At 37.6% G+C, this 24,867-nt stretch overlaps 1 pseudogene; it reads left to right on the top strand.

Annotated features, from left to right (window-relative positions):
* The first annotated feature begins 1,780 nt into the window (after nucleotides 1–1,780).
* Nucleotides 1,781–22,931, top strand: LOC131175241 (pyruvate decarboxylase 1-like; annotated as a pseudogene).
* The last annotated feature ends 1,936 nt before the right edge of the window (nucleotides 22,932–24,867 follow it).

Here is a 24,867-nt window from a genome sequence, read left to right as displayed (position 1 = left end):
GAGCTCTAGTCTAAATCAATGTCTAAGGTGGCATGGTTGATCATGACATTCATTAACACGCAATTCATAATATAATCCTTAGATTCGATGACGTTGAAACATTGATTTTACTGAGATTAGTGGCGCAGTCATAAACTTTAGTTAATAAATTAATTTTATTTAAATATAATTGTTAACTTACTAGATGCCCTATTTAACTTTCATTGAAAAAATAAAATCTATTAATTTTAAAAATAATTTAATAATATAAATTATTTAATTTTTAATAAAGTAATATGAGTGAAGTGTATATTAAAAAAAGAACATAATTATCAAACACAAAGATCGAGTTAACTAATAACCTGATTTAATTTGATATAATAATCCTAATTATAAAAAATCAAAGAGAACTTGTTTAAATTGGTCCATTATTTCTTCAATTCGAAATATCAATTAAATTCATATTTTTTGTGAATCACATTTTCATATAATATATTTGTATATTTTAAAATAAAGCAATGATAGTATATAGACAATTCTATATAAAATGGTTATCAAGAATTTATAATTATCCAATAATTATGTATATTTCTTTTAAAGATTATTTATGTATGTGTCGATCTACAATTAGTTTACCAATTTATATCACATGCCACGTGGAATATCGAGTTCACCTTAAAAATTTATCGAAGAAAAGGATCGTACCGTCATTTCAGGGCCCATTACTGGTGGATTTATTTTCACCTAAAGAGTAAACATTTTTCTTCCATGTGTAATTAATCTTTTACAGACTAGGGAATTGATCTAATAATTTTAATTATATATATATATATATATTTTAATTTTAATATATAAAAATAATATAATATTTAAATGTTTTATTAATTATTTTAAATTTTATTTTTATTACTTTTATCTTTTAAACTTTTTAATAAGAATTTTATAATAGAAATAATTAAAATCTATCTATATATAATATTGTAATATTTTATCATTTATAATAAAATTATGAGATATTTGAGAAACACATTAAGATTAAGATTTGATAATTCTTACATAAATCTTAATCTTATTATAAATATTATTCCTAAAACTACAGATAAAAATCCTACTCATAACAATTTTGTTAATAGTAAATAATAATATGTAATTTAAAAGCTTAACGTTAAAAGAAAATTCTAACTTTTAAAATTATGGCTTTATTTTTTTGATGATTTTAGTATGTTTTTAAAGGTTTTTTTTAACTTATAGTCAAAATTGATTTGAATAACCTAAAGTAGTGTCATTTTGACGATTGGTCTTTCTTCCAATCAATTGGCATATATATCATCATTTTAATTGTCGATTTATTTCAAAATTTACCGCTTACTAAAAATAATAACTATTTACGATCAAGCTAAAATTTTTAAAAATTAAATAATTTGCTACAGTAGTAAAAGGTTAAAAAAAATAAATTTTTTATTATCAAAACTATTTTAAATTAAAAAAAATTACAAATAATAAAAAAATTTGGAAGCATAGAGTATCATATCTAATAAGATAGATATTTTGGATCCTACATAGAAAAAAAGAATAAACCAGCTACTGTCTGGAGTATCTCCCACTTTCATCTCTGAGGCATTTAATTCAACTGCCTATAAAAAGATTGAGATTGTAGTTATAAATCTTGGTGGATTTCACTTCTCACAATAAAATTAGACACAGAATGAGGAAATTACTACAAGTTAAGAAATCAACACTATTCATGGTTTGTGGGATACGTGTGGGATCTGATTAAAAAAAAAAAAAGGGTTTGTGGGATATGTGTGCGGTGTGCCTTGCGTTGTATCACTCCACGATCTTACTTGTCAGGTTTCAGTAAAAATTAGAGCGTATCTCATTATGGTTGGAAGCTAACGTTCTGTACTCGTTTTATTGCATGCCATTATCAATGTTTGGACCTAGCCCAAGAACAGATTGATAGAGCAATGACAATATGTTTAGAAGAAAGCAAGCCTGTTTATATCAGCATTAGCTGTTATTTGGTGGCCATGCCTCATCCCACTTTCGTTCAGGATCCTATTACACTCATCTTCTCTTCGATGTAAGATTATAATTCAGAAATATTGATCTCTAAATGTATAATTTGTTTTATACTCCTCTTCTTTTCTTGTTTTCAGGATGAGTAACTACATGGCCTTGGAAGTAGCAGTGGAGGCAGTTGCAGAAATCCTGATTGAGGCAGAAGCCTATTCTAGTGGCTAGACCAAGACTCCTTGTTGCTAAAGCCTGCAATGCCTTTGTAGAGTTAGCAGGTTCTTGTGGTTATGCATTTGCAGTCATGCTAGTTGCAAAAGGCCTTGTGTCAGAGAACTTCCCTCGCTTCATGGGACTTAGTGGGGAGCAGCAAGCACTCTTTACAGTGCTGAGATTGTGGAAACCGCTGATGCTTCGCTCTTTCCAGGACCAAGTTTTTATGATTTGATCTGTGTTGGCCATTCATTGATATTCAATAAGAAGAAGGCTATTATTGCAGAACCTGAACGAGTAACAATTCCGAACATGCCTGTACTTTGGCGCGTACAGTTGAAAAATGTCACGACCGGCACAATGACCTGGGCCAGCCTAAAGCCCCCGAGGCCCGTAGTAAGCCTAACTATTCATTAACTCAATTCTAAGGCCCATTTGGGCCCAATTTCAAGAAACCAACCAGACAGAGTCCGGCCATAAAGTGGACCTTTCAACGGGGAGTTTTTGACTCACCCAACCTGTAAACACAATATACAATCCATTGGGGAGCTCAGCTCACCCTCCACATACTCATATCATCATAAAGATAAATGGGAGCTCAGCTCCCTCATCCAATCCATCAAACATGCATATAATAATTTTATAGGTCCACAATAAGAACTTATATTACAAGCCCAATTTAAATGAAGGTTTCTAACACATGCGGAAATTCTAGAAATTCATAGAATTACACAAATATTGATAAACGACCTGCGAGGGAGAAAAAAAAATATCCTCCTGTGGCCTGAAAAAAATATTGAACAGGAGTGAGCGTTCGACTCAAAGAGTAAAATATCAATTTTAACCATAATCTCTATAACTATCTAAAACTAATGCACCCTGTAAAGTGAAATGCGACATCAACAACATTTTCACATCATAATATCAAAAAGGTAATTTGGAGTACTCACACACCCTGTAGTATCAATCATAATATATGGGGTGATCCTATCTGACTCTCTTAAATCCAACCTGGTGCCAGCGAAGAACTCAAGCCGGACTTTCGCTTAATAAACCAAATCGGGGGTCCCAGCGAAGAACTCAAGCCGTGACTACCCCCCGAAGGATCGGGTCCCAGCGAAGAACTCAAGCCGTGACTACCCGTCCTATCCATAGTCCACACCACATCACACGCACGCCAACGCACGCACACTGCTCCAAATTACCACAACAACATACATTGCACTTTCACAGTTATGAATGCAACATAAATTGTGCCTAAAGTTTATCTACATAGATATATGCATATAAGTGATGCATGGGCATGCTTGAACATATAATAATAGTGAAATTACAATTAAAATTAATATTTTACTCACAGACTTGACGGTGGTCACTGAGGTGGCTGGGTGGAGGAAGAAGGCTGTCCCAGCTCACCTGACAATTTTATTACAATTATTTAATAAATTTGACTCAATACAAATAAAGAAAAAGACCAAATCGTCTAAGTCGTAGAAAATCCGTGAGTCTCCCCTATACCTAGGACTTACCCAACCTGCAAAAGGGCTTAAAACACACTTCTATACTCACAATCCATATATCCACAACTCAATCACATCACACAGCCCCTCCTGGGCCCATCAAATCCGTCATCCATCACAATATGTAAAATTTCAATTTAGTCCTTATAATTGATTATTTTTGCAAAAACTGCCTAAACAAGCTCTAAAAATTCTAAAACTTTTCCCCGCGGTCCTTAGCAATATTACTAGGCTATTGCAAAAAGAATCATAATTTTCTGAGCTACCACGAATATTTTATGAATTTTTAATCCTATTTAAGCACTAGAAAATTACGAAAAAGCAAGGTTCGGGTTTACCTTTGCGATTCGACTTGAGGATGCGCTGGGGCGTCGACAATGGGGATAGCCAAAACCTCGATCCAATTCGAAGACTTTTCCTGCAGTGCATGCGTAGGAAATTCACGGCCCCAATCGCCAATTTCCGCGAATTGAGGATACCTACACGAAGCCCACAACACGGGAGTTAGTACATAAATTTTTTAGAATTTTCTAAGCTCATTTAATGCTCGGAAAAACACTACGAAGTTCCGTGGGACCCATCGAAAAACGGTGTCGAAAAAATTCAAAATTTATGTCGCCGCGAAGCTCTCGACGAATGGAGCGCTCTGGTACTCTCGGTTTTCTCGTGAGATTCACGGTTTGTGAGAAATCTAGCCCAAAAGTCAAAATATGCTAAAACTTCTCGGGCAAAAATTGGACAAACCGCTCGATGAATTTCGGTGTTCTTGGTGTCTATGGAAAGCTCTCTACGAGTAGATGAGTTTAGACACAATTGGTGGCCGGATCGGCCGAATTTTGGCCGGGAAGTCCAGGCGTCGTGCGCGCGCTGCGCGTCCTTTCTGAGGGCGTTTTCCGGCGTTCCAGGCGGCGGCCGGCCGTGGGGGAGGGCCGAGGTGGTGCGCCGGCGAGGTGGGGAGGCAGGGGAGGTGGCGGCGCGGCAAGGGGAGGAGGGAGGAGAGAGAAATGAGAGAGAGAAGGGAGAGGGGTCAGACGCGCGCGGGAGGAAGAAGGAAGAAAAAGAAAAGGCCGGTCCGATTCGACCGGTCAGATCCGATCACGTTCGATTCGGCCGGTCCGATTCAAGATATAAAATTTTGAATTTTTACTCTGCATCGGGACCGAAAACGAGGTCCAAAAATTTCGAAAAAAATTTCAGAAAACTCAGAAAAATACGTAGACTCCAAATATATTTTTAGTTTTGCCACGTGGTCTTTAAATTAATTTTTAAAAATCATCAAAGTTTATATTTTCGGAAAATCGAACCCGATTTTTAAAATCCGAAAAATCTCAAAAAAATTTCCTAAAATTTAAATAAAATTAAAATACCAAAAATGCTCATAAAATAATAAAATTTAAAATTTTGGGGTGTTACATTCTTCTCCCCTTACAGAAAATTCGTTCTCGAATTTTACACAAGGCAGAATAAAGTACAGGATTACACATTGAACAGATAAGGGTACTTGCTACGCATGTCCCGTTCTGACTCCCAGGTGCACTCTTCCACTAAATGGCTCCTCCACAAAACCTTAACCATAGGGATCTGTTTTGATCTCAGCTGTCTCACTTGGTAGTCCACTATGGCTACAGGTTGCTCCTCAAACGTCAAGTTCTCTTTTAGCTCTATTACATCCGGCTGTAGCACATGAGAAGGATCTGGAATGTATTTCCTGAGCATGGAGATGTGAAACACAAGATGAACGTGAGAAAGGTTGGGTGGTAGCTCCAACCGGTAGGCAACTGCTCTAACTCTATCAGTAACCTCAAAAGTTCCGATATACCGAGGTGCCAACTTGCCCTTCTTTCCAAATCTCATGACTCTCTTCATCGGAGAAACCTTCAGGAATACATAGTCGCCTACTGCAAACTCCACATCCCTCCGTCTGGGGTCTGCATAACTCTTCTGCCTACTGAAAGCTGTTTTCAATCGTTCCCTGATTAAAGGAACCATCTCTGATGTGTACTGCACTAGGTCTACTTCATGCACCTTCGCTTCCCCCATTTCCGTCCAACACAGAGGAGACCTACACTTTCTTCCATATAGTGCCTCATAGGGTGCCATCCCTATGTTAGTAGTATGCCCTAGAGCATATCATTTAGTATGTATCTTGTACATATTTTTATTAATAAAAGGCATTTCCACTTTTCCGTTTACATAATATATTTATGTGTAATAGAAAAGGTCCATTGATATTTTGTTAGAAATATTATTCTTAAGTTGTTAAGAATATGAGTGACAATATTTCTAGCACAAAGTATCATAAATAGGTTCACAATCGAGGATACTTTATAATAAGGACATGACTTATCCAGAAAGATTGTATTCATGTTTGTTCCCAAGTTATTTATATGAGATATAAATAAGATGGAATGGTGAGTCTCATGCCATATAACAAACATGATAGGCACTTATAAATGATAAGTAGGCCGAACCAGTGACACTTATGACAAGCACATGGAGTTTACTCTTATCAATGTTTTGTCATAAATCATATCAGTGCATATAATCTTTAGACCTGAGATAGCACAGTTATCTTGTATATAGGTAGTTTGAGTTTGATACTGCTTTCATACTTGTACTGTGTATGGGTATATGGGCATCTGTTGGCTCCTACTAGTTATATATGGAGGTAGGTGTTGATCAAGATGGAATCTGTTCCTCTAAGTAAATAGAGATAAAATCCTATGTTCATTTAATTGTTCTTGATGTTTCAAGTTCCTGCCAGACAGATAGGTTTATTCAGAAAAGAGTTTCTGATGAGAAAATCTTTTTAATCAAGAACTGGAATCAAAAGAGAACATAATATTCATAGCAAATGGAGTTTGACATAAACCATGACTCCAGCTTGAGTTGAGATTTTGTAACAGAGAGATTCTAGTGCATGGTAACATATGATTATAGGTTCATTTAAGGTAAACCTTATTACTAATTGGGTGGCCATGGCATGCTATGCTAGGTATTAACCATGGTCTATGAGGTTCATAAAATGATTTAGAGAAATCATTCATGGTAAGAAAGAGTTCTGATGATATTAAGAGTTGATATCATGTCTCATTGCCAATTAGTGATGAGCCTAGTAAGTCACACACATACACAAGTTATCACCTATTTAAATATGATTTAATTAATTAATCAAAGAGTTTAATTGATTAATTAAATAGGTTTGGTTTGCAATTAAATTGCAAAGTCCCTAGCATGACTTGAAACCAAATCTAGATTATTGGATGTATAATATAAGTTAAATTTATATTTAAAGTGTTTAAATATGAATTTAATTAATGAGAAATTAATTAATAGAGATTAATTAATTAATTTATATTTGATATAAATTAATTAGAAGAAGAAAAATAATTATTTTGGGTTGAGAACTCAAAATTAAGACACAGGGGCATTTTGGTCATTTCACAGTGTGACACGTGGCACCATGAGATGGTGACACATGAGATTACACATAAGCTTGCCAAATGTTTTTTAATCATGTAAGATGATTAAAATCAAGATTAAATATAGGTTTGACACTTAGCACAATGTGATTGGGTCACTTAAACCTAGAGCTAATCAAAGGGTGACATGTGGCAAGGGTTTAATGTGTTAACCTAGCTATATAAGTGTTGTTATGAGAAAAATAAAACACAACCAGCAGCCACACTCCTTTGTCACGCCACTTTGAGGTTTTTATCTCTTCTTCTTCATCTTTTATCAATTCAAAGAGATTAGCCATCAATCTCTTGAATTAAGAACACTAGGAATTGTTTCTAGTGTCCTGTTTACATCTCTAATCTCTTAGAAGGCAGAACTTGAATTTCTAATTAATAGAAAAGGCTTTAGAAGCTGTTCAAGGGCTGCCATAGGTGTTCTTGGTGTGGACAAGCTAGAGGGACAACATCTGGTGTCCTGAAGACGAATCTCAAAGGCGCAGACACGCTGCAGTGCATCAAGAGGTTAATGTAATCGTTCTTGATTTAATCTAGGGTTCTAAAATTAATCTGATTAATTTAAAAATCTTAAATGGCAAATACAGATCCAAAAACATATTAAAAGAGTTTTAATATGTTGTTTATCATTGAAATCAAATAGATAAAAATAAATCTTGCATGATGCATGTGACCCTAGGTGAAAATTTTTGAATTCAATGGTATAAACTTGTGTTTTTCACGCTTCCGTTCCTTCAATTGGTATCATAGCCACTATATTTGCCATTTAGATTGTTGATTATATGATTTAATTGTGTGTTTGATCATGAGATCAAAAGTTCATTGCTGGTTGCAAAGCAAGTTGGCGGCATACTTAAAAAAAACACCATCAATGGTGCGCATGGTTTGGCTTCCATGGGTGGTTTAAGGTTTTGCTTTTAATTCTGCAATTGTTGTATGATCTAAGGCCTATTCTTTGACTAATTAAAGTGTTTAATTAGTAGTTTTTATCACACAATTAAATTATGATTCAAATCAGAATTTTAAAAATTGTTTGAATGTGATTCAAATCTGAATTTTAAAAGTTGTTTGAATGTGATTCAAATCTGAATTTTTAAAGTTGTTTGAATCATATTTAAATCTGATTTTTTAAAATTGATTGAATAAAATTCAGATCTGATTTTTTAAAAAATGTTTGAATGTGATTCAAATCTGATTTTTTTAAAAATGTTTGAATGTGATTCAAATCTGAATTTTTGAAGTTGTTTGAATGTGATTCAAATCTGAATTTTTAAATTTGTTTGAATGAGATTCAAATCTGAATTTTTAAATTTATTTGAATCATATTCAAATCTGTATTTTTAAGTTGAATATGAGATATTCAATTTAATTTAAGTATGTATGTTTTATTTAATTGTTAAATAGTGATATGCATGATGGATGATCATGGACTATAAAAGACCAATGTGATTGGATTTATTTCTTTTATGTTTCTTTGGGATTGTAAATTAATTAATTTATTTTAATTTATTTTGAGCATGTATTATTAAGTTTGTAATAATTTTTGGGTTGTAATTTCATTTATTTAAGTTCTTGTAAATTCGCCTTGGTATGCCAAGGATTACTATGTAATATTGGATTGCAAGAATTTCAAGGAGGTCAAGAGCATTGGTGGGACCAGTGGGAGGAATTCAAGATCAAGTGTTGATTATGTACTCCTTCAGCAACTCTTGTAAAATGAATGAATGAAATGCACCTAGGAATGCCCTGATTCAATTCTTGGTGGCTCAGAATTGAATCCCTTAGAAAATCCATGATCATACCATATTTACTGCTTATCCATGAATGCATGAGATGTACGGGAATGTATGCAATTATATGATATATGCATGCTAAATGGATAATGTGCAAAGTGAGACCTTAATAGTAAATAGAATGACCATAAAATCTTCCAAACAAATGATTAAGTTGGAAATGCTATAATTAAAGTAATTATAACATAGGCCCTCCATTGGGGCAATTATTTTAAGAAATTTTAAATAGTTGCATAAGATGCAATTTATTTAAGAGATTTTCTTAAGAATAATTGTTAAGCATGAGATGTTGTAAATATGTAAATGGTTTAGTGGCCAATATTGGATGTACCTGAGGACATTAAAATTATTTGCATAATTACTGGCTCAATGGGATCAACTTAACTAATGCAAGATAAGTCAATAATGGATGTACCTGAGATTTTGAGCATTAGGGGCTAGGTAAAGGATTGAACCTCACATGAGATGTGATGAGCAAAGAGTTGCTCACTTATAGTTTATTGTAATTCCAATAATGGATGTACCTGAGGATGATCAATAGAATTATAAGAATTCAATCACCCACTAGAAATCCATCCAACTAGGATTTCCGTTTTCTACTTTGGAAGTGTAGGATTGGCTAAGTTAGTGGAGGACCAATTTGATTAAAAGACCATAATCATTTTGGTTAATTACATGATACATTTACTAATTAATCTGGTTATTTTCTGCAGTTAATTTTCTGATAAAAATGAGCACAAAACAACCACCACCATCCAATATCGTTGCAAGCATACTTGATCACAATAGGTTGACAGGACCTAATCATGCGATTGGCTAAGAAATTTGAAACTTGTCCTGAACCTTGAACATATAGGATATGTTCTAGATTCAAATGTTCCTGGTCCCTTACCTCCAGAGGCCACACATGAGGAACATGAAACTTTGGACAAGTGGAAGGAGCATGATATGAGAGCTAAGTGTTACATGCTTGCTTCCATGAGTAATGAGTTACAGAAGCAACATGAGAACATGCAGAGTGCGAGTGAGATCCTCCTTCACCTACAAGAGTTGTATGGTGAGCACAGCAGGAATGCTAGGTATGAGATATCTAGACAGCTATTCCGTATGAGGATGTCTGAGGGACAGAATGTTGGGGATCATGTCCACAAGATGATTCGGCTGATTGAGCAGTTGGAACATCTTGACTTCAACATGGATTTCCAACTACAGACGGATTTGATCCTTCAGTCCCTTCCTGAGTCTTTTGGGAATTTTGTGACAAATTTCCATATGACTAAACAGGAATGCACCTTAGCTGGTTTACTCAACATGCTGGTTATTGCCCAAAAGAATATGCCGGGCAATAAAGGAAAAGAGGTAGCTTTGATTGCATCTTCTTCTGCTGGAAAGTCCAACAAGAAGAAGGGCAATAAGAAAAAGAAACCTCAGATTCCTGGTCCTTCTAAGAAAATAGCTAAACAGAAAAGGAAGACCAAAGCTGACAAAGGCAAAGGAAAGTGTTTCCACTGCCAACAGGAAAGTGTTTCCATAGCCAACAGGAAAGTGTTTCCATTGTCAGTAAGAAAGTGTTTCCACTGGCCAGAGTATAGCAATCTAAATGAATGCAATGCCTTGGTGAAAACAAACTCAAGTTCAAAATATATTTGCCACTTAAGGTTATGTCATGTTGCAGAAGATAGGATTGCAAAACTGGAGAAAATGGGGATTCTATCCTCATTGGGCTCTGAGCCTACTCCAACTTGTGAATCTTGCCTTCAGGGTAAAATGACTAGATCACCCTTTGTTGGACAAGGGCTAAGAGCTGAAAATATTTTGGAGCTAATACATAGTGATGTATGTGATCCATTTAAAGAAATGGCTAGAGGGGGTTTTCATTATTTTATTACCTTTACTGATGATAAATCAAGATTTGGGTATTTGTATTTGATGAAATATAAACATGAATCCTTTGAAAAGTTCAAAGAATTTAAATCTGAAGTAGAAAATCAAACAGGAAAGAGTATTAAAGCTCTTCGATCAGATCGTGGAGGTGAATATTTGAGTACTAAATTTGATGAATACTTGAGAGAGCATGGCATTGTTTCTCAGCTGACTCCTCTAGGAACACCACAGCTGAATGGTGTATCTGAAAGGAGAAATCGTACCCTATTGGATATGGTACGTAGTATGATGAGCTATACTGATATGTCAATCTCCTTTTGGAGATTTGCATTAGAATCAGCTTTGTATATTCTGAATAGGATTCCATCAAAATCAGTTTCTTCCACACCTTATGAGATATGGCATGGAAGAAAACCAAGTCTTAAGCATGTTAAGATTTGGGGTTGTCCAGCTTATATCAAAAAGCTGAACACTGATAAATTGGAGACCAGATCAGAAAAAGGTCGATTTGTTGGATATCCAAAAGATAGTTTTGGATATTATTTTATTTGCCTAATTCACAAAAGGTTGTTATAAGTAGAGATGCCACATTTCTTGAACAACGGTTTGTTCAAGAAGGAGGCAAAGGAAGGCAAATAGAGTTAGAATTGGAGAATTCTGACCAACCAACAGATCAGATGGATATAGATCCATCTAGTCAACCAATACCCATTAATGAAACATCTACAGCTGTTCCTCGTAGAACAACCAGGGTATCTCACCCACCAGTGAGATATGGTTTTCTTCATGAAGAAGAACAAGAGTTGTCTACTCATGAAGAAGTAGATCATGGAGATGATCCACTTACCTATGAAGAAGCTATATCAGATATAGACTCTTCAAAATGGATTGATGCTATGAAATCCGAGATTGATTCCATGTATAAGAATCAAGTTTGGGATCTTGTTGACCCACCTGAAGGTATTATACCTATAGGGAACAAATGGGTTTTCAAGAAGAAAATTGGTTCTGATGGAAAGGTAGAGACCTATAAGGCAAGGCTAGTAGCGAAAGGGTTTCGCCAAAGGCAAGGAATCGACTATGAGGAGACTTTCTCGCCTGTTGCCATGCTTAAATCAATTTGGATTTTATTAGCAATAGCTGCATACTATGATTATGAGATTTGGCAGATGGATGTCAAAACAGCTTTTCTCAATGGATACATTGAAGAAAACATTTTCATGGAATAACCTAAGGGATTTGAATCCCAAGATGGTTCCAAGGTATGCAAGCTAAAGCGATCCATTTATGGGTTGAAACAAGCTTCGAGGAGTTGGAACATTCGTTTTGATGAAGCCATTAAATCCTTTGGTTTTATCAAAAAATGAGGATGAGCCATGTGTATATAAGAAGGTTAGTGACAGTGCTATCACTTTCCTTATCTTATATGTGGATGACATACTGTTGATGGGTAATGACACAGGTATGTTGACGACTATAAAGGTATGGTTGTCAAATACATTCTCCATGAAAGACTTAGGGGAGGCAACCTATATTCTTGGGATTCGCATCTATAGAGATAGAGCGAAAAGAATAATTGTTTATCCCAAAGTCTATACTTGGAAAAGGTGTTAAAGAGGTTTAACATGCTTGATTCCAAGAGAGGATTGTTACCAGTGAGACATGGTATCCATCTTTCTAAAGAGATGTCTCCAAAGACACCTGAAGAAAGAGATAAGATGGCCAGATTCCATATGCTTGGCTATTGGAAGTTTAATGTATGCAATGTTGTGTACTAGGTGGATATCGCATATCTTTGTTAGTTTGACTAGCGGTATCAATCCAATCCAGGTTTGGAACATCGATAGTCACAAGAATATCCTTAAGTACTTGAGAAGAACTAAGGATTTATTCTTGATTTATGGAGGTGGAGACTTGTAATTGGATGGTTATACCGATTCTCGATTTCCAATCGATATCGATGATAGAAAGTCTACCTCTGGATATGTGTTCATTTGTAATGGAGGTGCGATCGGTTGGAAGAGTTCCAAACAGAGCACGATCGCAGATTCCACTACAGAGGTGAGTATATTGTTGCATCGAGATCTTTGCAAAGGAAGCTATTTGGATAAAGAAGTTCGTGATGTAACTTACAAGAGTTCCTTCCATTGAGTCAAGCAGTTCCACTACACTATGACAACAATGGAGCGATCATACTGAGCTAAGGAACTAAGGTCTCACCCAAAATCCAAACACATAGAAAGGCACTACCACATTATCAGAGATATAGTTGGGCAAGGCGATATAGCCATGCAGAAAAAATAACATCAAATGAAAAAATCCAGCTGATCCATTCACTAAGCCTATGTCACAGACTCAGTTAGACCGACATCTTGAGAAGATGGGTCTAAGGTATTGTAATGAATGGCTCTAGTGCTAGTGGGAGATTGTTAGTAGTATGCCCTAGAGCATATCATTTAGTATGTATCTTGTACATATTTTTATTAATAAAAGGCATTTCCACTTTTTCGTTTACATAATATATTTATGTGTAATAGAAAAGGTCCATTGATATTTTGTTAGAAATATTATTCTTAAGTTGTTAAGAATATGAGTGACAATATTTCTAGCACAAAGTATCATAAATAGGTTCACAATCGAGGATACTTCATAATAAGGACATGACTTATCCAGAAAGATTGTATTCATGTTTGTTCCCAAGTTATTTATATGAGATATAAATAAGATGAAATGGTGAGTCTCATGCCATATAACAAACATGATAGGCACTTATAAATGATAAGTAGGCGAACCGGTGACACTTATGACAAGCACATGGAGTTTACTCTTGTCAATGTTTTGTCATAAATCATATCGAGGCATATAATCTTTAGACTGAGATAGCACGATTATCTTGTATATAGGTAGTTTGAGTTTGATACTGCTTTCATACTTGTACTGTGCATGGGTATATGGGCATCTGTTGGCTCCTACTAGTTATATATGGAGGTAGGTGTTGATCAAGATGGAATCTGTTCCTCTAAGTAAATAGAGATAAAATCCTATGTTCATTTAATTGTTCTTGATGTTTCAAGTTCCTGGCCAGGACAGATAGGTTTATTCAGAAAAGAGTTTCTGATGAGAAAATCTTTTTAATCAAGAACTGGAATTAAAAGAGAACATAATATTCATAGCAAATGGAGTTTGACATAAACCATGACTCCAGCTTGAGTTGAGATTTTGTAACAGAGAGATTCTAGTGCATGGTAACATATGATTATAGGTTCATTTAAGGTAAACCTTATTACTAATTGGGTGGCCATGGCATGCTATGCTAGGTATTAACCATGGTCTATGAGGTTCATAAAATGATTTAGAGAAATCATTTATGGTAAGAAAGAGTTCTGATGATATTAAGAGTTGATATCATGTCTCATTGCCAATTAGTGATGAGCCTAGTAAGTCACACACATACACAAGTTATCACCTATTTAAATATGATTTAATTAATTAATTAAAGAGTTTAATTGATTAATTAAATAGGTTTGGTTTGCAATTAAATTGCAAAGTCCCTAGCATGACTTGAAACCAAATCTAGATTATTGGATGTATAATATAAGTTAAATTTATATTTAAAGTGTTTAAATATGAATTTAATTAATGAGAAATTAATTAATAGAGATTAATTAATTAATTTATATTTGATATAAATTAATTAGAAGAAGAAAAATAATTATTTTGGGTTGAGAACTCAAAATTAAGACACAGGGGCATTTTGGTCATTTCACAGTGTGACACGTGGCACCATGAGATGGTGACACATGGGATTACACATAAGCTTGCCAAATGTTTTTTAATCATGTAAGATGATTAAAATCAAGATTAAATATAGGTTTGACACTTGGCACAATGTGATTGGGTCACTTAAACCTAGAGCTAATCAAAGGGTGACATGTGGCAAGGGTTTAATGTATTAACCTAGCTATATAAGTGTTGTTATGAGAAAAATAAAACACAACCAGCAGCCACACTCCTTTGTCACGCCACTTTGAGGGTTTTTATCTCTTCTTCTTTATCTCTTATCAATTCAAAGAGATTAGCCATCAATCTCTTGAATTAAGAACACTAGGAATTGTTTCTAGTGTCCTGTTTACATCTCTAATCTCTTAGAAGGCAGAACTTGAATTTCTAATTAATAGAAAAGGCTTTAGAAGCTGTTCAAGGGCTGCCATAGGTGTTCTTGGTGGGGACAAGCTAGAGGGACAACATCTGGTGTCCTGAAGACGAATCTCAAAGCGCAGAACACATTTGCGATTGCATCAAGAGGTTAGTGTAATCGTTCTTGATTTAATCTAGGGTTCTAAAATTAATCTGATTAATTTTAAAATCTTAAATGGCAAATACAGATCCAAAAACATATTAAAAGAGTTTTAATATGTTGTTTATCATTGAAATCAAATAGATAAAAATAAATCTTGCATGATGCATGTGACCCTATGTGAAAATTTTTGAATTCAATGGTATAAACTTGTGTTTTTCACGCTTCCGTTCCTTCACCCTATGCTGGAATGGTAACTGTTATTATAGGCAAACTCCACCAAAGCTAGCTGATCATCCCATTGACCTCCAAAATCCAAAACACTCATGCGAAGCATGTCTTCTAGTGTTTGGATTGTCCTTTCGGACTGTCCGTCTGTCTGAGGGTGGAAAGCCGTACTAAAGTTCAACTGTGTGCCAAGTGCCTCCTGTAACTTTCTCCAAAACCGAGAAGTGAATCAGCCCTCTCGCCGATATTATGGAAGCTGGAACCCCATGCAATCTGACTATCTCTCGAATGTAGAGTCGGGCGTACTGTGCCACAGAATATGTAGTCTTCACAGGCAAGAAGTGAGCTGATTTGGTTAGACGGTCCACAATTACCCATATCGAATCATATCCTCGCGTGGTACGAGGCAACCCAGTCACAAAATCCATAGTGATCATTTCCCACTTCCATTCTGGGATAGGGAGCTCTTGCAGCTTCCCCGACGGTCTCTGGTGTTCAAACTTCACCTTCTGACAAGTCAAGCACTTGGACACAAAGTCTGCTATGTCTCTCTTCATGCCATTCCACCAATAACTATCTTTCACATCATGGTACATCTTGGTGGAGCCTGGGTGGACATTGTACAGTGTATAGTGTGCCTCTTGCATGATTTCATTTCTGAGATTGTCCACATCGGGCATACATATCTTAGAACCATGCACTAGGGCGCCATCATTGGCAAATCCAAACTCACCACCTTCACCTTGCTGTACTCTTTCTATGATCTTCATCAATTGTTGGTCTCTGTGCTGGGAAACTCTAACTCTGTCCCTCAAGTCCGCCTCACCAAAAATGAGCCAACAATACCCCCTCATCTAAAAGATCTAGGATTAAACCTTGATCCATCAACTCATGTACCTCCTGAATCAATGGTCTCTTCTCTGCTGAAATGTGCGCCAAACTACCAGAAGATTTTCTGCTCAAAGCATCTGCTACTACATTGGCCTTCCCAGGGTGGTACTGGATGGTGCAATCATAGTTTTTCAGAAGCTCCATCCATCTCCTCTGTCTCAAGTTTAAATCTCTCTATTGGAAGATGTACTTCAAACTCTTGTGGTTGGTGTATATCTCGCACACTTCACCATACAGGTAGTGTCTCCAGATTTTTAGTGCAAAGATTACAGCCGCCATTTCCAAGTCATGGGTGGGGTAGTTCTGCTCATGCTTCTTCAACTGTCTTGAAGCATAAGCCACTACTTTTCCATTCTGCATCAAAACACACCCTAGGCCAACTCTGGAGGCGTCACAATACATGGTGTATCCTTCATCACTCATAGGTAGTGTCAACACAGGGGCGGTGGTTAGACACTCCTTAAGCTTCTGGAAGCTCTTCTCACAGTCATCTGTCCAAATGAATGGAACATTCTTCCGAGTTAACTTAGTTAAGGGAGCTGCTATCCTAGAAAAATCTTGCACAAAACGCCTATAGTAGCCAGCTAAACCCAGAAAACTTCGCACCTCAGTGACTGTTGTAGGCCTAAGCCAATCAGTTACAGCTTCAATTTTCTTGGGATCCACTTGAATACCTTCACTTGAAACCACGTGTCCCAAGAATGAGATGCTTTCTAGCCAAAATTCACATTTTGAAAATTTGGCATATAGCTGGTGCTCCCTCAAAGTCTGCAACACCATTCTCAAGTGCCACACGTGCTCTTCCTCGGTCTGAGAGTATACCAAAATGTCATCTATGAATACGATGACAAAACGATCCAAAAATGGCTTAAACACCCTGTTCATCAAGTCCATGAAGGCTGTTGGTGCATTAGTGAGTCCAAAAGACATCACCAAGAACTCATAATGACCATATCTTGTCCTGAATGCCGTTTTGGACACGTCCTCATTCCTGATTCTCAACTGATGGTAGCCTGATCACAGGTCTATCTTGGAAAAGAATCTAGCCCCTTGGAGCTGATCAAACAGATCGTCGATCCGAGGAAGTGGATACTTGTTCTTCACAGTCACCTTGTTTAGCTGTCTATAGTCAATGCACAACCTCAATGACCCATCCTTCTTTCTCACAAATAGAACAGGAGCACCCCAGGGTGAAGTGCTCGGACGTATGAAACCTTTGTCCAACAGCTCCTGTAGTTGCTCCTTTAACTCTTTCAATTCTGCTGGGGCCATCCTGTAAGGTGGCATTGATATGGGGTTTGTACCCGGAACAACATCAATGCAGAACTCTATTCCCCTTTCTGGTGGCAACCCTGGAAGCTCTTCAGGGAAGACATCCATGAATTCTCTGACAACAGAAACATTTTCCATGTTGACACCTTCTACAGATGTATCTCTCACCAATGCCAAATACCCTTGGCATCCACGCCTCAACATTTTTCTAGCACTAATTGCTGACACCAAATTATATGGAGCCACGCTCCTGTCACCATCAAAGCTAAACTCTTCCACACCAGGTATGTGGAAATACACCTTTTTGTTCCTGCAGTCTAAGCTGGCATAATGAGTTGGCAACCAATCCATCCCCAAGATTACATCGAAATCAATCACTGGTAGAGGAACCAAGTCTGCTGGGAGGATCTTTCCATCCACTACTACTGGGCTACCCGGAAAAACCATGTCTACATCTATGTTGTCACTAAGCGGGGTAGCTACCGACAAAGGACATTCTAAGGTTGTAGGGTTTCTACCCAACCTCATGGCAAACACAGGGGAGACAAATGAGTGCGTAGCACCCGGATCTATTAAAACACGAGCCTTATAGGAACAGACCAGAAGAATACCTGCCACAACTGCATTTGAAGCTTGAGCATCCTGGTGGGTCAGGGTGAAAACCCGAGCTTGACCCCTACCCTGAGTGGCAGAACCCTGATACTGACTTCTACCTCCTGATCTGCCTCCAAATCCACGTCCCCCTTGTCCTCGGCCCTGTTGGCCACTGAACTGACTGCCTGCCATGCTGGAAGCATCCGAATACAACTGGCGAGGAACATTTGCAACAGAACCCTGTGACCCCATCTGTGGCTCACTGAACATGGGGCATTCCCTAGCAAAGTGACTTGGTTGGCCACACTTGAAACATACTCTTGAACCCATCAAACAAGGTCCTGAATGTCCTCTTCCACACTGTACACAAGGAGCCAAAGAGGATCCTGAACCAGACCCAGAACTGCTGTACCCCGAACTGTGACCACTGCTGGATCCGTACCCTGGTCTGAATCCTCGAGGTTTGTGTCTAAAACCACTCTTCTTGTTCCTACTCTTTCCTCTGTAATTACTCTGGCCACCACTATCCGGAGTACCCATTTGGGGAACACCAGTAGAACCCTCTGCTCTGTTTTTCTTTGCTCTTCCGTTGTCATCCACAGCATAGCTAATCTCAATTTGTCTGGCTCGATCAACCACCACATCAAAAGACTGATCAGACATCATGGCCAGGTTTGCATACCTCCTGTCAAGCCCCTTTAGGAATTTCTTCACCTTCATAGTTTCTGTAGATACTGCTGTGGGGGCATATCTGCTCAATTCCAGAAATTCTGTAGCATATTCATCTACAGACCTGCCATTCTGTCTTAAGGCCTCAAAGGCCCACTGCTTCTGATCTCTGAAGCTTTCTAGCACAAACCGATTGATGAAAAGTTCCACAAACTGAGTCCACGACAAACCCTCCATCCGAGGTAACACATAGTCATTCATCCATTGTCTAGGCATAGGCCCCATGACATGCTGTATACACTCTATTAGTCTTCTATCATTCAACTGCAATTCTGTTCCTGCCTATCTGTAGGAATCCAAAAACCAATATGCATCGTCTGGCACATCGTAAGTACCAGGCACCAATTTCTTGAAATTTATTATCTGTTTGTAAGGTTCCCCTCTTGGTGCGGTGGACTGCTGCTGCTGTGGAGGGTGGACCATATACTGCGCCATCATATCGATGGTTCTCTACAACCCAGCTAGAGTAGCTGCCATGGGGTCCATGGGACCCTGTGCCATAAAAGACTGATCCTGTACTGGTGGCAGCTGCTCTTCTACTTGAGCAGCTCTAGGCCTCCTACCCCGCCTCCTTGGGGCAGGTGCCTCATCCTGTGCTGACACCTCGTCAGGCATATCTGGTTCTGGTGCAGTGGCAGCTCTCCTGCTTCTACGCATTTTCCTGAAATTCAGCAGCATTAGCCCACAAAATTCAAAACTGCACGTTACATAGCTCTATAGACTCATATTTACACACAATATATGAAGCAGAAACTAGAAGCAAAGATAACAATGCAAGACGAATGTGAACCCTATTTTCTGCATGTGACTCCTAGTAGACTCTTCCCAACACTTTAGACGATATTCCCTAAGAATCTGGAGCCTAAGCTCTGATACCACATTTGTCACGACCCAACCTATGGGCCGGACCGGCACTAGGACCTGGGCCAGCCTAAAGCCCCCGAGGCCCGTAGTAAGCCTAACTATTCATTAACCCAATTCTAAGGCCCATTTGGGCCCAATTTCAAGAAACCAACCAGACAGAGTTCGGCCATAAAGTGGACCTTTCAACGGGGAGTTTTTGACTCACCCGACCTGTAAACACAATATACAATCCATTGGAGAGCTCAGCTCACCCTCCACATACTCATATCATCATAAAGATAAATAGGAGCTCAGCTCCATCATCCAATCCATCAAACATGCATATAATAATTTTACAGGTCCACAATAAGAACTTATATTACAAGCCCAATTTAAATGAAGGTTTCTAACACATGCAGAAATTCTAGAAATTCATAGAATTACACAAATATTGATAAACGACCTGCGAGGGAGAAAAGCAGGTTAACCTCAAAAAAAATATCCTCCTGTGGCCTGAAAAAAATATTGAACAGGAGTGAGCGTTCGACTCAGAGAGTAAAATATCAATTTTAACCATAATCTCTATAACTATCTAAAACTAATGCACCCTGTAGAGTGAAATGCGACATCAATAACATTTTCACATCATAACATCAAAAAGGTAATTTGGAGCACTCACACACCCTGTAGTATCAATCATAATATATGGGAGCTGATCCTCTATACAGCTCTCTTAAATCCAACCTGGTGCCAACGAAGAACTCAAGCCGGACTTTCGCTTAATAAACCAAATCGGGGGTCCCAGCGAAGAACTCAAGCCGTGACTACCCCCCGAAGGATCGGGTCCCAACGAAGAACTCAAGCCGTGACTACCTGTCCTATCCATAGTCCACACCACATCACACGCATGCCAACGCACGCACACTGCTCCAAATTACCACAGCAACATACATGGCACTTTCACAGTTATGAATGCAACATAAATCGTGCCTAAAGTTTATCTACATAGATATATGCATATAAGTGATGCATGGGCATGCTTGAACATATAATAATAGTGAAATTACAATTAAAATTAATATTTTACTCACAGACTGACTTGGTCATCGAGGCGGCTGGGCGGAGGAAGAAGGCTATCCCGGCTCACCTGACAATTTTATTACAATCATTTAATAAATTTGACTCAATACAAACAAAGAAAAAGACCAAATACGTCCTAAGTCGTGCCGAAAATCCGACAGAGTCTCCCTTATACCTAGGACCTACCCAACCTGCAAAAGGGCTTGAAACACACTTCTATACTCACAATCCATATATCTACAACTCAATCACATCACACAGCCCCTCCTGGGCCCATCAAATCCGTCATCCATCACAATATGTAAAATTTCAATTTAGTCCTTATAATTGATCATTTTTGCAAAAACTGCCTAAACAAGCTCTAAAAATTCTAAAACTTTGCCCCGCGGTCCTTAGCAATATTACTAGGCTATTGCAAAAAGAATCATAATTTTCTGAGCTACCACGAATATTTTATGGATTTTTAATCCCATTTAAGCACTAGAAAATTACGAAAAAGCAAGGTTCGGGTTTACCTTTGCCGATTCCGACTTCGGGGACGCGCTCGGGACGTCTGACAATGGGGGGGGTAGCCAAAACCTCAATCCAATTCGGAGACTTTTCCGGTAACAGGTCTGTCTGGCCGAAAATTCACAGACCCGGTCAATTGTTAAATTTCCGCGAATAGAGGATACCTACACGAAGCCCACAACACGGGGGTTAGTACATAAATTTTTCAGAAGTTTCTAAGCTCATTTAATGCTCGGAAAAACACTGCGAAGTTCCGTGGGACCCACCGAAAAACGGTGTAGAAAAAATTCGAAATTTATGTCGCCGCGAAGCTCTCGACGAATGGAGCGCTCTGGTACTCTCGGTTTTCTCGTGAGATTCACGGTTTGTGAGAAATCTAGCCCAAAAGTCAAAATGGGCTAAAATTTCTCGGGCAAAAATTGGACAAACCGCTCAATGGATTTCGGTGTTCTTGATGTCTATGGAAAGCTCTCGACGAGTAGATGAGTTTAGACACAAGACCCGGTTCGATTGGTGGCCGGATTTTGGCCGGGAAGTCCAGGCGTCGCGCGCGCGCTGCGCGTCCTTTCTGAGGCCATTTTTCGGCGTTCCAGGCGGCGGCCGGCCATGGGGGAGGGCCGAGGTGGTGCGCCGGCGAGGTGGGGAGGCAGGGGAGGTGGCGGCGCGGCAAGGGGAGGAGGGAGGAGAGAGAAAAGAGAGAGAGAATTGAGAGGGGTCAGATGCGCGCCGGAGGAAGAAGGAAGAAAAGGAAAAGGCCGGTCCGATTCGATCGGTCCGATCCGGTTCGGTTCGATTCGGCCGGTCCGATTCAAGATACAAAATTTTGAATTTTTACTCTGCCTCAGGACCGAAAACGAGGTCCAAAAATTTCGAAAAAAATTTCAGAAAACTCAGAAAAATACGTAGACTCCAAATATATTTTTAGTTTTGCCACGTGGTCTTTAAATTAATTTTTAAAAATCATCAAAGTTTATATTTTCGGAAAATCGAACCCGATTTTTAAAATCTGAAAAATCTCAAAAAAATCGTAAAATTTAAATAAAATTAAAATACCAAAAATGCTCATAAAATAATAAAATTTAAAATTTTGGGGTGTTACAAAAAAATTCCTTGAAAAACCAGCGAAAAGACTTGATCATAACACTAGTGCATATGAGAACTACCAGCGGATTTGTGTTCCAGAGGCACTTACTCTGCAATCTGAGCTCAATGAGGACTTGAAGGTTAATGTTCTGGTCAAGCATATACAGAAGATGTTGTTGGGTGACACGATTCCGTTAGCTGAGGCAGGCGATGCATGGTTTCATTGCCAGAAACTGAAATTGCCACAGGGTCTATGGATAAGCAATCCGTCACCATGGATACATATGAAGAAAATCTAATAACATGCCAGGCTGTGTAGAGAAAAGAGTATGAATTTGGGAATCTATGCAGAGTAAGTTACCATATGCATCGATTGGTTGGTCAATAGGTGCAACTCTTGGACTTGCACATTTGAACTGACAAGCGAGTTATAGCTTGTATAGGAGATGGAAACTTCCTGGTTTCTATAGATTACACGATATACATATATAATATGATTAATATCTTCACGATTAACTCTCTCTGATTCATTTACTCCATAGAAGAGATTAAGTCAAAAACTGTCTTTTTGCTTGAAATTAAGTCAAAATTAAAGTTCATTATAAACTGGGGAATTAGCATGCATTGCTTATAAGCTCACAATCAATTCCATTGATGCCCTTTGTCAATAGAAAAGAAGATATTGGCAGAGGAGAAAAAAGAAGTAAAAAATTAAAATGATACTTTTTAATTATCCCAGGCATTAGTGAAAAATAAAATTAATTTTCATTGTTTAACAACGGGCTATTGACTTCACGATCCCAAGCATTGGTAAAAATCAGATTAGTCAGATGAGGACTATTTTGTAATTTTTCAGAATCCGCAATTAAAATTTTATTTTGGCCGCACGCAACCCAAAAACTGGAAAACCCTCTTCTGGCTGTGTGAATGATGAGAATCAAGCTACATCTACGCCAAAGGATTTCATCCAAGGTCCAATTACTAGAGCTAGAGCTAAATCACTTCAAAATTTAATTTGTGAAATCATAAGGAGCAATGATTATAAGCTGGAATGGCATGAAGAAAATTATAAAGGATTAATTTTGGTGAAAATTAAGCTTGGAAGTGACCAGGTGTCATGTGGAGCATTAGGTTACATGGAATAACCTGTAGACATGTATGCACCAGATCCAACCCATGTACATGCATCTGCTGGCACCTTTTTCAAGGAATATTCCTTGCTGTTATAACCACCTCTCTTTTGGACTTAAATGTCCTTACTTGCTGCTATATTAAATTTACTTTTTGTAAGGAGTTTTTAGTCTTTTGATAGATTAATTTTTGTTTGGACTTAAAGCTCCTTACAGCTGTTACTAAAGTAGGGATATTTTTGTCTTTAGCTTTGAAGCCAAGAGGCTATAAATACAAGTGTAATGAGAGAGTGGAGGACACTCTTTGAATATTAATGAAAGATTGTTTCTGCTCCTTTAGTGAGTAAATTGGCTATTGCCTTTGTTCTTGTGAAGCTCATTAACTTGCTGAGATTTCTATCTTGCAAGGTTTAATGTGCATAATATTCTTGGTTTATTCATTCTCCATATGAATTAGGTCAAGAATCCCATTTCTGATATTTTCTTTGAATTACACAGCAATCTGATTGTGTTGGTTCAAAGAATCAAATTCATACATCTTGATTTGGTGCTTTCCATATTGTTCCTTTAATCCTTGAATGTGGGTTTTCAAGTTACCAATTACTTGAATGTTCACATCAGTTTTGGTATCAGAGCAAAGGGACGTCCAAACAAGGTAGATTCTCTATTTGCTTCTTATTCTTTTTGTTTGTTACCTTTTTCATATTTGCTGTTTGGCTCTAGTTCCATATTTGTTTCTTCTTCTTCATCTTGCATTTGGTTCTTTCTTACTAAACCTTATTTTGCTTCTTATTGTGTTTCTGTTATTCACATTTTTGTTCATTGTATGCTTGACCGAAATTGGCTCTTGAGGTTTAGTATGACTTGTTTGTTTAAAAATTTGTTTTGTTGAGTTTGTCTTAGGGTTTTGGGTTAATCAAGCTAAAGCCATTATTCTAGCTATCCATCTTGCTTCCTTCATTTTGATATCAAGCATGAGAGATTATTTGGGTCATTGAGTTCGACTTATCTATTAGGCCTGAAACTTTACCAGCATTATTTGCGTGTGTTTAAGACGTTGGGTGTAAATTTTGGGGGTTGTTTGATATTGTTTGCCTACTGAACCAAAATTTTATGGCAGACCCGATCAAATTAAGTTCACATAGCAAATAGACCCAGAAATTCCTAAAAATTTACAGGGTGTTTATACTCCACTTCAGTAGTTCCCACATTAAATTTCAGCTTAAAATTCAACCATTTGTGTGGGGAACCAAAATTTTGCGGCAGAATCAATCAAATTAAGTTCACATAGCAAATATACTTAGAAATTTCTGAAAATTTACCGAGTGCTTA

Source organism: Hevea brasiliensis, chromosome 17 (assembly GCF_030052815.1).
Source record: "Hevea brasiliensis isolate MT/VB/25A 57/8 chromosome 17, ASM3005281v1, whole genome shotgun sequence".
Classification (NCBI taxonomy): domain Eukaryota; kingdom Viridiplantae; phylum Streptophyta; class Magnoliopsida; order Malpighiales; family Euphorbiaceae; genus Hevea; species Hevea brasiliensis.
Note: the sequence above shows the minus strand (reverse complement) of the source record. Positions and strands in the feature narration are given on the sequence as shown.